Below are 17235 nucleotides of genomic sequence, written 5' to 3'. Positions count from 1 at the left end.
AGTGAAACTAAGCAGGGTGAATACAGGCAGGTCTTCCGGCTCCCACCTGGAGACTCAAACCAAGACCCAACAATCAGGTCTTGAACACAGCAAACCCTTATTCTTCGTTGTGGCCTCTGTGCGGCCCCACAAGGTGGGCGTGAGACCAGATCGCTCTCTGCACTCCCAAATGCAAGGAAAATGAAAAACAACCTTCACTATTTACTACTGAACAGAAAGAAAACCAACAAAACCGGAGACCCACAATGCAGTTCCTAAGACTATCAAAGTAGTCACTCAACCTTCACTCGGCTTCTGAGGAAAAGAAGCACCTGCATACCTCGCACCAGCGAAGAAAGTCCTGGCGGGAGGGGTGCCCTTTTCTCCCCTAGTCACATGACCTGGGTGGGGCCTGGGCTAGTCCCGGATGTGGCTGGGGGAGGGGACCATCCAATAAGGGACCTAAAGCTTTACATTGCTACCCAAAAACACTGTATGGCTGGCCTGCTCAATGCAGTCCCAGGTGGAACTGCACAGAGCAGCACTAGATGCACAACAGTTGTGGTAAGCAACGTTATTTTTACTCCTTCTTAAAGGATTCCAGTTGACGTGAGCAATTGTAACCCCCATGCTCAGAATGGGTTGACCCAGTAAAGGGTGGAGACTCAAAGCAGCAAGAGGCTGCAGAGCTCATGTAGTTTGGAGGAGACGAGGCTACCAGACTCGGACCTTGGTTTGTATAAGCCCTGAACACCTTGTTAAGGTAACTGCAATGTTGTTGGGAACTACTGGGAAGGTAGTTGTTTATTTTTGCTGGGTTGTAAATGTTGGAATTTATTGTTTCAGGGTCTTTTTTTGTGGTTGTAATGGGTGAGAGTTCTCCTGGAAACCTTCATCATGTTGAATCCTGTTCATCAAGCCCTTGGAGTCTCCAGGAGCCAACCCACTTGCAAAGAAGAATTGGACTTGGCAGTATCAGTAGACTGTAAATAGAAGGACTTGAAAATGCAACCTGAACAGGACCTTGAAGTGTGATGTTAAATGTTGATGTTATATGTTATATGTTAAGAAAGTAAACCATTTTGTTTTTAAAATTTGTCGTTGCAAACTCATTCCAAGTTCTGCCCCACAGAACCCACAGATGGAGGTTACACAATCAGTGAATCTTCCTTTTTGCATCTAAAAAAATATATATCTTCAGCCACTATAGATTATATTCAAACTCCGGATCCAGTCATCAAAAAGGCAACACAAATTCAAATACAAATACAAAACCTTTAATGGCATATAAAGAGTGGTAAAATACAGATTATGTTAAAACCAATTGACTAAAATTTACACAAAGGTTTCACTCTTGATCCAAGTGCCTTTGTTAAAAACCTGGCAACTGATTCAGTAGTGTGGGGATGATGGTCACTAAGCAGGTGTGAAACTATTTCCTTGTCTGATCTCACTGAAAATTTCTTCAAGATGGCCTCGAGAAAAAAGCAACCGATAGACTGCCAAATCTTTGCAATGAAGGAGCACGTGTTCAGTTGTTTCGGGTAGGCCCGCTGCACAGGAACAAGTCCTGTTCTCCTGTGGGATGCCATGATATCTGCCTCTTGTTTGGGCAGTCGGTAACACATTTAGCCGAGCAAGCATAAAATATCTGCGGAGATGTGGATTGATTAAATTACTCATATATTTAGCCATAAAACCCGGCAATGGTGGTGAAATGCAACCTGAACAGGGTGGGTAGCGTGGTGGCCAAGTTTGCAGATGATACCAAATTATGTAGGGTGGTGAGAACCACAAAGGATTGCGAGGAGCTCCAAGCGGACCTTGATAAATTAGGTGAGTGGGCTAAGAAATGGCAAATGCAGTTCAATGTAGCAAATGCAAAGTGATGCACATAGGGGCAAAAAATCCAAACTTCACATACATGCTACAGGGGTCAGTGCTATCAGTCACAGACCAGGAAAGGGATTTGGGCGTCTTAGTTGATAGTTCCATGGGAATGTCAACTCAATGTATGGCAGCTGTGAAAAGGCAAACTCTATGCTGGGGATAATTAGGAAAGGAATTGAGAATAAAACTGCAAAGATTGTCATGCCCTTATATATAAAGCTGTGGAAGCGACTGGAAGTACTGTGTTCAGTTCTGGTAAGCCACATCTCAAAGGATATTGAAGAGTTAGAAAAGTGCAGAGAAGGGCGACGAGGATGATTGAGGGACTGCTTTGCACCTTCCTTATGAGGAAAGGCTGCAGCGTCTGGGACTCTTTAGTTTGGAGAGTAGGCGTCTGAGGGGGGATATGATTGAAGTCTATAAAATTATGCATGGGGTAGAAAATGTTGCCAGAGAGAAATTTTTCTCTCTTTCTCACAATACTAGAACCAGGGGGCATTCATTGAAAATGCTGGGGGGAAGAATTAGAACTAATAAAAGGAAACACTTCTTCACGCAACGTGTGATTGGTGTTTGGAATATGCTGCCACAGGAGGTGGTGATGGCCACTAACCTGGATAGCTTTAAAAGGGGCTTGGACAGATTTATGGAGGAGAAGTCGATTTATGGCTACCAATCTTGATCCTCTTTGATCTGAGATTGCAAATGCCTTAACAGTCCAGGTGCTCGGGAGCAACAGCCACAGAAGGCCATTGCTTTCACATCCTACATGTGAACTCCCAAAGGCACCTGGTGGGCCACTGCGAGTAGCAGAGAGCTGGACTAGATGGACTCTGGTCTGATCCAGCTGGCTTGTTCTTATGTTCTTAAATGCCATAAAATGTGGGAGAACAAGTTCTGCAGGCTCCAGCTGTGAGAAGCTGCCCTTCAATGTCAAGAGTACGTTGTTTCAAAACTCCAGCCTGTCTTTCGTCCATCCAGTGGGGAGTTAGTCCAAAGATACACCTATGTTGTTTATTTGCTTGATAATTTTGGTGTGCCAGGTGGAGTGGAAGTGGTGCAACAGAAAATATGTGAGACTGCCGGGAGTCTATAATGAAGCCTGAGAGCCAGTATTTAAACAAAGAGCCAAACCAGGAAAAAATTGTCTTAGCTCGGTTTTCCTAAACAAAAGAACTTGATCATTGACTGGAGTTTGGAAGACCCAATGGCAACTTGAAAAGAAACAAAGATTGAACACTCTCTAAAAAAAGGCAACACATAGAGCTCCAATGGCTCCACATTCTAGACTTCCCGCAGAGTAATAATAGAATTTTTTGTGTTTCCAATCACACACCTTTGGCTATGGACATTTTCAAAAAAATCATTTATAAGGGCTGGCACATTCTAGAGTCCATTCCTTTATATGATGCACATCCAGGCTTTGGTTTTAGAAGAACTCTTTGACAAACATGCTGATGAGAGCAGAGGCAATCCGTCCCAATTCTCTGAGCTTCCAGCTCTGGGCTCCTCCCTCCCTGAGGGCTTCCAATCCAGGAGCATCCCCAAGGCCCTCAGCCCACGAACACGATTAGGCCCTCAGGGCAGCACCAGCTTTGAATACCTCTGGCTGCTCCAGGGCATCGGAGACTTCACTATGATTCAACTGAAACCCAGCCTCCATACTCCCATGTATTATTTCCTCAGCCACCTCTCCTGCTTAGATATGTGCCTCTCCTCAGTCACTGTCCCTAAGATGGTGGTCAACTTCTTGCTCCAGCAACAGGCCATCTCCTACAACCAGTGCATGGCCCAGATGTTCTTCCTGATGTCGTTCATGGGGGTGGAGGCTGTACTGCTAGCTGTCATGGCCTACGACCGCTATGCCGCCATCTGCAAACCTCTGCATTACTCCCGCCTCGTGAACACCAAGGTGTGCACCGTACTGGCCTTTGCCACTTGGATCTGGGGTTTCTTAAACTCTGCTCTACACACGGCACTCAGCACCAAGTTGGAGTTCTGTGGAGTCAACCAGATTCATCACATCTTCTGCGATCTCCCTCCACTGATGAAAATGGCTTGCAATGATATACATATCAATAAACTGGCTCTCCAAATGGCAGGAGTTTTAATGGGTGGGGGGCCCTTACTGTTCATTATTTCCTCATACATCTTCATCCTGTCCTCCATCTTGAGGATTCAGTCCACTACTGGCAAGCGCAAAGCCTTTTCCACTTGTGCGTCTCACCTCACTGTTGTCTTCATTTACTATGGAAATGGGATCTTGAACTATCAGGCAGGTAACTCCTTGGCGACTGGCACTTTGGTCTCCATCATGTACTGTGCAATCACCCCAATGCTGAACCCCATCATTTACAGTCTCCGCAACAAGGAGGTAAAGAGGGCCCTGAAGAAGGCTGTGGAAACCTGGAGGAAGGCTTAACATCCACTCCTCTCCTAAGGCGTTTCGCATGGAGCTTACCTGATGGGGGTTGGAGTGCAGCGATTATGACACCAACCCCTGGGACTGTTTGCACGAAGCGGTCCCAGAAGAAGAACAGGAAGATGGCCACGGAGCACGGCGCCCGACCGATCCCAGCCTCTGTGGCGTCTGGCGCTGTCACCCGAGGAGCCTGGGAGACCGCCCCCCCCTGCCCTGAGTGACAGGTCTTGAAAACAGCAAACACTGACTCTTCGTTGTGGCCTCTGTGCGGTCCTACAAGGTGGTTGTGAGACCAAATCACTCTCTGCGCTCCCAAATGCAAGGAAAATGAAAAACAAACTTCACTGTTTACTACTGAACAGAAAGAAAAACAACGAAACCGGAGATCCACAACGCAGTTCCTAAGACTATCAAAGTAGGCCTCAACCTTCACTCGGCTTCGGAGGAAAAGAAGCACCTGCACACCTCGCACCAGCTTAAGAAAGATCTGGCGGGAGGTGCCCTTTTCTCTCTAGTCACATGACCTGGGTGGGGCCACTAAGGCTGAGATCCGGGATGTGGCTGGGGGAGGGGAGCATCCAATAAGGGACCTAAAGCTTTACATTGCTACCAAAAAACACTCTATGAGTGGCCTGCTCAATGCAGTCCCAGGTGGAACTGCACAGAGCAGCACTAGATGCACAACAGTTGTGGTAAGCAACACTATTTTTACTCCTTCTTAAAAGATTCCAGTTGAAGTGAGCAATCAGTGAATCTTCCTTTTTGCATCTTAAAAAAATCTTCAGCCACTGTAGAAGAAGAAGAAGAAGAAGAAGAAGAAGAAGAAGAAGAAGAAGAAGAAGAAGAAGAAGAAGAAGAAGAAGAAGAAGAGGAGGAGGAGTTTGGATTTATATCCCCCCTTTCTCTCCTGCAGGAGACTCAAAGGGGCTGACAGTCTCCTTGCCCTTCTCCCCTCACAACAAACACCCTGTAAGGTAGGCAGGGCTGAGAGAGCTCCGAGAAGCTGTGACTAGCCCAAGTTCACCCAGCTGGCATGTGTGGGAGTGCCCAGGCTAATCTGAATTCCCCAGATAAGCCTCCACAGCTCAGGCGGCAGAGCGGAGAATCAAACCCAGTTCCTCCAGATTAGATACACAAGCTCTTAACCTCCTACGCCACTGCTGCTATAGATTATATTCAAACTGTCAATAGCTTGCATAAATAACTACCCAGATCCAGTCATCAAAAAACCCAGAACATAGAGTTCCAATGGCTCCACATTCTAGACTTCCCGCAGAGTCATAATATAATTTTTTGTGTTGCCAATTACACACCTTTGACTATGGGCATTTTCAAAAAACCATTTATAAGGGCTGGCACATTCTAGAGTCCATTCCTTCGTATGATGCACATCCAGGGTTTGGTTTTAGGAGAACTCTTTGAGAAAACATGGTGATGAGAGCAGACGCACTCCGTCCCAACTCTCTGAGCTTCCAGCCCTGGGCTCCTCACTCCCTGAGGGCTTCCAATCCAGGAGCATCCCCAAGGCCCCCAGCCCTCGAACAGAGATTAGACCCTCTGGGTATCATTAGATTTTGTATACCTCTACAAGCTGCTCCAAGGGCTTCCCAGAGACTTCTGGAGGGAGGAAGAGGCTTCCAAGACCTAGAGTAGATTCCATGTCTATGGCCTACCATGCAGAACCTCCCTAAAAGAAACTGCAGCTATGTTGCTCCCATCTTAGAAGATAGGATAGACAGTCCAAGGACAGACTTGAGGAGGGAGGAGGAGGAGGAGGAGGAGGAGGGACCCAGCCTTCACTTGTCATCCATGTTTAAAGGTGAGCAGTAAAAGTAAGTAACTTGTACTTAAACCAGTTACTTTTTTAAGTAGTTTAAATCGCTGATTTAATTTACAAAGATTTTTTTCTAACCAACCTGGTATTTAAGGGTCAGTCTCCTGAGTTTTCTTCTGACCTTTCCGAATAATCTTTTGACCTGTCCCTCAAGTTAGACAGGAAAATGTTAGATGCGTGTCAGTTGCCCAGGGAATCCTTAGCCACCAGGAAACAGTAATCTCCAAATCATACAGTAGCTGGCATTTTTTCTTCATTGAATATGGAGCAGCAGTGGCGAAGGGGGTTAAGAGCTCATGTATCTAATCTGGAGGAAACAGGTTTGATTCCCAGCTCTGCCACCTGAGCTGTGGAGGCTTATCTGGGGAATTCAGATTAGCCTGTACACTCCCCCACACGCCAGCTGGGTGACCTTGAGCTAGTCACAGCTTCTCGGAGCTCTCTCAGCCCCACCTACCTCACAGGGTGTTTGTTGTGGTGGGGAAAGGAGCAAGGAGAGATTGTCAAGCCTTGAGTCTCCTGCAGGAGAGAGAAGGGGGGATAATATCAATCAAACTCCTCCTCCTCCTCTCCTCCTTCTCCTTCTCCTCCTCCTCCTTCTTTCTTCTTCCTTCTTCTTCTTCTTCTTCTTCTTCTTCTTCTTCTTCTTCTTCTTCTTCTTCTTCTTCTTCTTCTTCTTCTTCTTCTTCTTCTTCTTCTTCTTCTTCTTCTTCTTCTTCTTCTTCTTCTTCTATTTGTGATGATTTGTAAAGAATCAAGAAAAATGTGTCCTGGTGTTCCCTGTAGCAATTTTGTTTCAGAATGGTAGTGAGAGGTGGGGATTTGCCTGCCAACAGTTTTGCGCATATTTTTCCTAGGATATACAAGAATGAAAAACAACTGTTAGCGTCCTTGCTACTTGGGCAGCTTGAATTGATGCAATCAAGATGGTCTGAATAAAATCCCAGTAATACACAGAGTTTTGCTTATAATTGCTGATGCTGCCCTTGTACTTTCTAGAACTCTCTACCGCTGAATCTTGTTCGAAGGTCATTTCAACCAAAACACCAGCAGAGAGGAAGGTGAGAAAAAGGAGAGGTAAGAAGAGAGGACAGAAATGAACATCAACAGATGTTTTGATGGGAGAGACGGAGAGATGACTCATTTGGGGTTCAGGGAGCAGTTTTCCAAGTCTGTTCTTGACACTGACAATACTCTCAGGTGCAGTAGAGGCGGTGGTCGACACCCCCCCAGCCGCCCTGGATGGGCATCTTTCAGGAATACTTGGATGGTGTGTTCCTGCATGGCAGTGGGTTGGACTTGGTGGCCCTTGTGGTCTTTTTAAGCATAAGCATTTTAATTGTCATTGTGCACGCACAACGGAATTTACAGCAGCATTCCTTGATGCACACAATTTCAGACTCATACCCCATCCTCGCTGTCCCCTTCCTCCACCCATCCCTACACAGCCCCAAACACGCATCAACCACTGAAGCCTTGTGAAGAGTTCAGCATAAGCCACAGCTCTAGAGTAGAAGCTGTCTCTAAGCCTCTTTATTCTCGTTTTGATAGACCTGTATGATACGCCAGATGGTAACAGTTCAAAAAGAGAGTGTGCTGGATGAGACGGGTCCCTCAGAATGTTTTGGGCTTTCTTTAGGCTTCGGGAATTATAGAGTTCTTCCAAGGAGGGGAGAGGGCAGCCGATAATCCTCTGGGCAGTAGTGATCACCCTTTGGAGCGCCTTCCTATCTGCCACTGTGCAACTGGAGAACCATACACAGATGCAGCAGGTTATGACACTCTCTATAGCACAGTGGTAAAAGGACACCAGGAGTTTTCCATTCAGTTGTTGTTTCCTTAAAAGTCTCAGATAGTACAGTCTTTGCTGGGCCTTCTTAACCACTGCGGCAGTCTGTATGCCCCAGGTCAAGTCCTCTTTAATCATAGCAGCCCAGAAATTTAAAACTTCGCCACCCGCTCTACGCCGATCTCCATTTATAGTCAAGGGCTGAATTTCTGAGCTATTCCTTCTATAGTCCACTATAAGCTCCTTTGTCTTGTTAGTATTAAGAACCAGGTATTTTCCCTGCACCATGAGAGCAGACGGTCCACCTCACTCCGATAGGCAGACTTATCCCCTCCAGAGATGAGCCCCACCACCGTTGTGTCATCGGCAAATTTGATAATGGTGTTACTATGATAGACAGGAGTACAATCATATGTATAAAGGGTGAACAAGGGACCACAAAGAGACCACAAAGGCCTTCCAGTCCAACTCCCTGCCATGCAGGTTCACACCATCAAAGCACCCCTGAAAGATGCCCATCTAGCCTCCATATAAAATTTTCCAAGGAAGGAGACACCACCATCCTCAGAGGCAGCACATTTCACAGTCAAACAGCCCTGACCATCAGGAAGCTCTTCCTAATGTTTAGGTTGAATCTCCTTCCATGTACCTTGAATCCATCACGCCTTGGCCATTTTGCACAGTACAATTACACCGGGGTAGACCCAGGATTGTACATACCAGAGCTATTTTATCCCGGTTTCTGTCTTCGCACGGCTCCCTGCTTCTTCCCAGGAGCCGCAGCAGGACCAGGAGGAAATCCTCCAGTGTGTCCCGCTTGGCCCGGGTCTTTTGTATTAACCCCGTTGACAAAAGACAGAGGGAACGGCTCTCCCCCCCCCCAGCTTTCCCCTTCCTACACAATCCACGCCCCACTGGCTCTAAAAACAGGGGGAACGGCTCCATGCCCAGTCGGACAGTGGCAAGGCAGGAAAAATATGCTCGGTCTGCTCTTGTGGGTTTTGTTTGGCAGTGGGGTCACCCCGGGATCTTTCAGAGGAACTGCCAAAATGGCAATTTTTGAATATTGCTGGGTAAGGGAAATATCGCGGGGCAGCACCGGGGCAGACCTGCATTAGTGCCAGGTGCCGCGCGGAATTCATGGCTGAACTGGGATATTTTTCTCACTCATAAGAACATAAGAACAAGCCAGCTGGATCAGACCAAAGTCCATCTAGTCCAGCTCTCTGCTACTCGCAGTGGCCCACCAGGTGCCTTTGGGAGCTCACATGTAGGATGTGAACGCAATGGCCTTCTGCGGCTGTGCTCCCGATCACCTGGACTGTTAAGGCATTTGCAATCTCAGATCAAAGAGGATCAAGATTGGTACCCATAAATCAACTTCTCCTCCATCGTCGGTCCAAGCCCCTTTTAAAGCTATTCCAGGTTGGTGTCCTTCACCACCTCCTGTGGCAGCATGTCCAAGCACCAGTCCAGACGTTGCGTGAAGAAGTGTAACGCGCATTAGTGGATCCTAATTCTTCCCCCCAGCATTTTCAATGAATGTCCCCTGGTTCTAGTATTGTGAGAAAGAGAGAAAAATGTCTCTCATATGGCAGCATTTTCTATACATGCGCCAATTTTGCTTAGAGCTTCAATGCCATATCCCCCCTCAGCGCCTCCTCTCCTTGACTAAGGAGTCCCAGCGGCAGCCTCTCCTCGCGAGGAAGATGCTCCAGTCCCTCAGTAATCCTTGGTGCCCTTCTCTGCACTTTTTTTCTATCTCCTCAACATCCTTTTTGAGATGCAGTGACCAGAACTGGACACAGTACTCCAAGTGCGGTCGCACCACTCACCCCAGGATATTTTCACCATGCGGAAATATGAACCTTGTCCTAGTCCCTGGAGTAGTGGAAAACAAGCTTGCTCCCTCTTCAACATTAAACAGATCAGCAAATATATACAGTCAAACCAATACTAAAAATTTTTTAGGCCAGCAAATGACTGATGAAAGCATGGACTGTATATGCCTTGGTGATGATAAAGACGGCATGAGCTAATTGGTATATACGAATTAGTCTGAGTATAGATTCAATGAATGAATTCGCCCAGCCGTTCATAAAGATTATTCATAAAGATATATTGTGCTTATATGATAAGTAATATTCAATTGGATATAAAGGTAATAACAAAACATATAATGAGGGCACATAGGCAACTTAAGAAACGTAATGGGACTGTAGTTAGTAATAAATTCTCAAAGGCATTGTATAGGATGTCATAAACATTGTCCATAAGGCACGAAACCTGCAACACTCCTATTGCCTTCCAATCAATTGAAAGAGTCAGTATCACCAATATTCAATGAGGAAAGAATATTAAAACGAATTGTGGTAGTAGACAGCAGCCGCTCCAGCAAATGGATGAAGACACCACGGTGACAGCAAGTACATTAAGCGGGACTGGCATTAGGCGGCAGCTAGTCCACGTTTTCAACAGAAATGTCTTCAGTGCGTTCAGGTAAATCTAGTAGAAATAGCTGCATAAATATACAGACTAAAATTTTTTTAGGCTTTTTATATATAGTGATACAAGGCAATGAGCTAATTGATATATGCAATTAGTCTGAGTATAAATTCAATAGATAATTCATAAACCATTCATAAAGATTATTCATAAAGAGATATTGTGCTTATACACATGGCACCCTCTTCAACATGGCGTCCCTTCAAATATTTAAACATGGCTATCATGTCGCCCCTTAACTTTCTCTTTCCCAGTTCAAATTTGCCCAGCTCCCAAAGTCTCTCCCCATAGGACATGGTTTCCTGATGGTCTAGCATTTGGGCTGCCCTCCTATGGACCAGTCCAGCTTGTGAATATCATTCTTGAATTCTCTACTCTCATTGGATTGTTTTCTTTTTACAGACGAGTTTTGAGCTCTCCCTGGGAATCGGGAATCAGACGCAGGTGGTGGAATTTGTCCTCCTGGGTTTCTCTGGCATTCTGTATGGTCACACATATCTTACCTTGGCATTCTTAGCCATCTACTTGGTCACTGTGCTGGGGAACCTCATGATATTTACTATGATTCGACTGAAATCCAGCCTTCGTACCCCCATGTATTATTTCCTCAGCCATCTCTCCTGCTTAGATATGTTCCTCTCCTCGGTCACAGTTCCGAAGATGGTGGTGAACTTCTTGCAGCAGCAACACACGATCTCCTACAACCAGTGCATGGCCCAGATGTTCTTCCTGATGTCGTTCATAGCGGCAGAGGCTGCCCTGCTGGCTGTCATGGCCTACGACCGCTACGCCGCCATCTGTAAACCTCTGCATTACTCCCATCTCATGAACACCAAGGTGTGCACCGTACTGGCCTTTGCCACGTGGATCTGGGGCTTCCTAGACTCTGCTCTGCACACGGCACTCAGCACCAGGTTGGACTTCTGTGGAGTCAACCAGATTCATCACATCTTCTGCGATCTCCCTCCACTGATGAAAATGGCCTGCAATGATGTGCATATCAATGAACTGGCGCTCCATGTATTAGGAGTTTTCATGGGTGGGGGGCCCCTCCTGTTCACCCTTTTATCATACGTCTTCATCCTGTCCTCCATCTTGAAGATTCAGTCCACTATTAGCCCAAGCGCCAAAGCGCCGCTTGTAATTCTCACCTCACTGTTGTCTTCATTTACTATGTAAATGCATTTCTGAACTATCAGAGGCCAAGTGCTGGCTACTCCTTGGCGCCGGGCACTGTGGTCTCCATCATGTACAGTGTAATCACCCCAATGCTGAACCCCATCCAGTGGTGGAATCCAAAAATTTTAGTAACAGGTTCCCATGGTGGTGGGATTCAAACAGTGGCGTAGCGCCAATGGGGCTGGGCGGGGCATTCCGGGGGCATGGCCAGGCATTCTGGGGTCGGGGCATCAATAATTTCTCTGTTACTGTAAAAAACTCTTACTGTAAAAAAAAGTTCCTAATTTCCAGCTGGTATCTTTCTGTCCATAATTTAAACTAATTATAGCAAGTCCTATCGTCCACTTCCAACAGAAACAACTAAAGAGTCCCCTGAAACCAACAATCATTAAAGGGTCCCTCCTCTTACTAGCTGGCAAGCTCCGGGTTACAAGAAAGAAGAAGAGCGGGGGAGGCGAGGGTGTGGAGACGGAAAAGCGGACCCAATTAGTAACCCTCTCTCGGCACACACAAATAATTAGTAACCCACTCTTGGGAACTGGTGAGAACCTGCTGGATCCCACCTCTGAGTCTGTCCCAATTCTCTGAGCTTCCAGCTCTGGGCTCCTCACTCCCTGAGGGCTTCCAATCCAGGAGCATCCCCAAGGCCCCCAGCCCACAAACAAGATTAGGCCCTCAGGGCAGCACCAGCTTTGAATACCTCTGGTTGCTCCCGGGCATCAGAGACTTTGTGTTGGAGGACGAAAGAGGCTTCCAAGAACTAGTGTAGATTCCATGTCTAGGGGCTGCCATGCATGAACCTCCTGATAAATCGAGGCTACTTGACTCCCATCTTGTAGACAGAATAAACAGTAAAGGACAGACTTGAGGAGGAGGAGGAGGAGGAGGGACCCAGCCTTCACCTTGTCATCCATATGCAAAGGTGAGTGGCAAAGGTGGGTAATTTGTACTTTAACCAGTTGCCTTTTTAAGTGGGGCAAATCCCTGATTTAATTTGCAAAGAATTGTTTCAAACCAACCTGGTTTTTAAGGGTCAGTCTCCTGCGTTTTCTTCTGACCTTTCCAAAGAATCTTCTGACCTGTCACTCAAGTTAGAGAGGGGAAAGTTAGGTGGGTGTCAAGTTGCCCAGGGAATCCTTAGCCGCAAGGAAACAGTGATGTCCCAATCATACAGTAGCTGGCATTTTTTCCTTCTGTGAATACGAATCTTTTTTGAAAAGAATCAACTAAAATATGTCTTGACGTTCCCTAGAGGAAGTTTTTTTTTAATTTGGGGTGTGGGGGCTTGCCTGCCAACAGCACTGCACATATATTTCCTAGAATAGCTCAATATATCAGAATGAAGAACAACAGTTAGTGTCTTTGCCACTTTGGCAGGTTGAACTGAGTTTTCCCCATGTTTTTCTGTTTCAATGGGTTTCTCTCACTGCAAAGTGAACACGGCTGATCTGATCTGATCAATAGTTTTAAAAAAGGGCTTGGACATATTTATGGAGGAGAAGTTGATCTATGGCTCCCAATCTTGATCCTCCTTGATCTCAGATTGCAAATGCCTGAGCAGACCAGGTGCTCAGGAGCAGCAGCAGCAGCAGAAGGCCATTGCTTTCACCTCCTGCATGTGAGCTCCCAAAGGCACCTGGTGGGCCACTGCGAGTAGCAGAGAGCTGGACTAGATGGACTCTGGTCTGATCCAGCTGACTTGTTCTTATGTTCTTATGTTCTTACGATCCACTGTTTTGCCTGCTCTCCACTTCCTTGTTCTATCCGTGTGGGTGAGGAAAGCTGCAAGGAGACAAAAGAAAGTAAAATGCCTGCTAATTCCCCTCGTATTCTCTGTGAAGGAGCAGGAGGGAGAGCTGCACGTTGCCAGGTTTCAAAAGCTGACCGGCTTCTCCAATCTGTGGTCCTGTGAGTTTGGGAGGGTGGGAAACATGTGCGCCACTAATCCCCAAAGGCTCATTTGATAAGGCCAGTGATTGATGTCCCTCTTATGGTGCCACTGTCCATGAGCCCAGAGTAGACACAGAGAATCTGGGAGGACATGAGAGGAGGGCAGCGTGTAATTCATGTATTAAGCCTAAGGCGACAATGAGGCGTCTGAGTGGAAATCTCCGACAGGCGATGAAGTGGAATATGCTGCCACAGGAGGTGGTGATGGCCACTAACCTGGATAGCTTTAAAAGGGGCTTGGACAGATTTATGGAGGAGAAGTCGATTTATGGCTCCCAATCTTGATCCTCCTTGATCTGAGATTGCAAATGCCTTAGCAGACCAGGTGCTCGGGAGCAGCAGCAGCAGCAGAAGGCCATTGCTTTCACCTCCTGCATATGAGCTCCCAAAGGCACCTGGTGGGCCACTGTGAGTAGCAGAGAGCTGGACTAGATGGACTCTGGTCTGATCCAGCTGGCTTGTTCTTATGTTCTTATGTTCTTAACTGAGCTTTCCCCATGTTTTTCTGTTTCAATGGGTTTCTCTCACTGCAAAGTGAACACGGCTGATCTGATCCACTGTTTTGCCTGCTCTCCACTTCCTTGTTCTATCCGTGTGGGTGAGGAAAACTGCAAGGAAACCCAAAGAAAGTAAAATGCCTGCTAATTCCCCTCTCTTTCTCTGTGAAGGAGCAGGGGGGAGAGCTGCATGTTGCCAGGTTTCAAAAGCTGGCAGGCTTCTCCGATCTGTGGTCCTGTGAGTTTGGAAGGGTGGGAAACATGTGTGCCACTAATCCCCAAAGACTCATCTGATAAGGCCAGTGATTGATGTCCCTCCTTTGGTGCCACTGCCCATGAGCACAGAGTAGACACAGAGAGCCTGGGAGGACAGAAGAGAAGCGCAGCCTGCATTTTATGTATTAAACCTAAGGCATCTGAGTGGAAATCTCCGACAGGCAATGAAGTGGGAGGACTGGAGGCAGGGAGGAAGTTCGGAGCTCCCGGTGGGTGTTCTCAGGTGTAGGTGGTGCTGAGAGCCCTTTGAGGAAGACAGTGCTGTGTAAAATCTGGGATTCTTGCATCCTGATGCCTAGACATGAGGTCTAGTGGTTGAATTAGGGCCAGTCTTCTTCTCACAGCCTGACATTTTATCCCATCGTTCCTCCAGGCAACTCAGATTGACAATTTCACAGTAAAGCAATTCTCTGGCTGAAATGTTTTGACAGCATCTTCAGCTGCTGTGTGATCTACTCACTGCGTTTTCCACGCTTCTCTGCTTCCTCCTTGGTGTTATTTTCTGTGCTCACTCGGTTCCCCCTCGCCTATTTATTTGCAGCGGTTCTCTGTTTGTTCTTTTATTTTTGAGGGGCCCATCTTTGAAGCATCCAGTAGACAAGGAGAAGACAGTGCGGCATTGAAGGATCAATTCAACACAGAGCTAAACCGCGCCTCCTTCCCCTGCCCCATAATGGCAGTCAGGAATCATTTCAAGGGAGGGAGTAGGAACAAAATGGGTATTGAAAACTTTTAACAAATATTTTAGGAGATTTGTGTGGAAAGGCCAGGTTTTGAATAACTCATGAAGACCTAGCATACCACAAAAGAACTGAAAGGGCCAAAAGACTGGAAGTACCCCACAAACAAAATAAAACAACAGCATACACCCCTCCCCCCACACCCATTCAAACAGTTCCTGATCATTTACACATAGGAGGAGAACCGATAGAGCAGAGAGTCAAGAAAATCCCACTCATCAATTCAGGGACAAATCAGATGTGTCAAAATCAGTAGACAGATCCAGGGTGTGGAGGTCAGAGAATAGCCCTTGCTTCAGTGGTGGGATCCAAAAATGTTAGTAACAGGTTCCCATAGTGGTGGGATTCAAACAGGGGCGTAGCACCAGTGGTTCTGGGCGGGGCATGACAGGGGCGTGGGCGGGCATTCAGGGGGTGGGGCATTAATAATTTCTCAGTTACTGTAAAAAACTCTTACTGTAAAAAAAGTTCCTAATTTCCAGCTGGTATCTTTCTGTCCATAATTTAAACTCATTATAGCAAGTCCTATCGTCTACTGCCAACAGAAACAACTACTTCTCCTCCGATTGACTGCCTGTCAAATACTTAATACTTTCAAATACTTAATTTTGTTTCTAGAAATCAAAAGAAGGAGACTTTCCTTAAACAAGGAACTTTACCCTATTACTAAAACATGTTTTTAAAACAGCCCAACAGGGAGAATTATCCCGTTTTCTACCTTCGCTAACCAGCCACATAGGAAACAACAGGACTTTATGATTTTTGGACCTAATGGAAAAGCAGACCCAATTAGTAACCCACTCTCGGCACACACAAATAATTAGCAACCCACTCTCGGGAACTTGTGAGAACCTGCTAGATCCCACCTCTGCCTTGCTTCTTTGGGACTGAGACGATCATCAGGGATTCTGGAGAGACCAGTTTCAGTTGAGTAAGGAGGAGAGAAAACAGAAAAGAGGCCATGTACTGGTAACACATCCAAGATCTATGTGTGGCACAACTGAATGAACCTCACTTCTTCTGCATGACTTCAGCAAGGTTTAGGTGGCTGGGTAATATCCCAAATTCACAGCAAATGCAAGATGTCTTAGACTCATAGAATTATAGAGTTGGAAGAGGCCGTAATCACAGAACTACTGACAAATGGCTACCCAACCTCTGCATAAAAACCTCCAAGAATCCAACACTCTCCACAGCAGTATATTCAGAGGTGGGATCCAGCAGGTTCTCACCAGTTCCCGAGAGAGGGTTACTAATTATTTGTGTGTGCCGAGAGGGGGTTACTAATTGGGTCTGCTTTTCCGTTAGAAATTCCATTAGGTCCAAAGATCATGAAGTCCTGTTTTTTCCTATGTGGCTGGTTAGCAAAGGTAGAAAACGGGATCATTCTCCATGTTGGGCTGTTTTAAAAACATGTCTTAGAAATATGGTAAAGTTCCTCGTTTAAGGAAAGTATCCTTCTTTTGATTTCTAGACACAAAATTAAGTATTTGAAAGTATTAAGTATTTGACAGGCAGTCAATTAGAGGAGAAGTCATTGACTCATTGGCGGCAGGCTGACGGAACCTGTCGAGACTAGTTTAAATTATGGACAGAAAGATACCAGCTGGAAATTAGGAACTTTTTTGTTTACAGTAAGATTTTTTTACAGTAACAGAGAAATTATAAATGCCCCGCCCCCGGAATGCCCGGCCACGCCCCCATTGTGCCCCGCCCAGCCCCATTGGCGCTACGCTACTGTTTGAATCCCACCACCATGGGAACCTGTTACTAAAATTTTTGAGTCCCACCACTGAGTATATTCCACTGTCAAACATCCCCTAAGTCAGGACATTCTTCCTCATGCTTAGGTGGAATCTCCTTTCCTGTACTTTGAACCCATGACTCCTAGTCCTAGTCTCTGAGGCAGCAGAAAACAACCGTGCTTCCTCTTCAACATGACATCCCTTCAATTATTTAAACCTGACTATCAGGTCACCATTTAACCTTCTCTTTCCCAAGCGAATTCATTGGGAAATGAATTCCGCATGTCATGCCCAGCTCCCTAAGTCTCTCTGCATAGGGCATGGATTCCTGACCTTTTACCATTTGGGCCGCCCTTCTCTGCACATGCTCCAGATTGTGAATATCATTATTGAATTCTTTTCTCTCATTCGATTATTTTCCCTTTACAG

Source organism: Sphaerodactylus townsendi, linkage group LG06 (genome assembly GCF_021028975.2).
Source record: "Sphaerodactylus townsendi isolate TG3544 linkage group LG06, MPM_Stown_v2.3, whole genome shotgun sequence".
Lineage (NCBI taxonomy): Eukaryota > Metazoa > Chordata > Lepidosauria > Squamata > Sphaerodactylidae > Sphaerodactylus > Sphaerodactylus townsendi.
The sequence above is the reverse complement of the archived record's forward strand: the minus strand, read 5'-3'. Positions refer to the sequence as shown.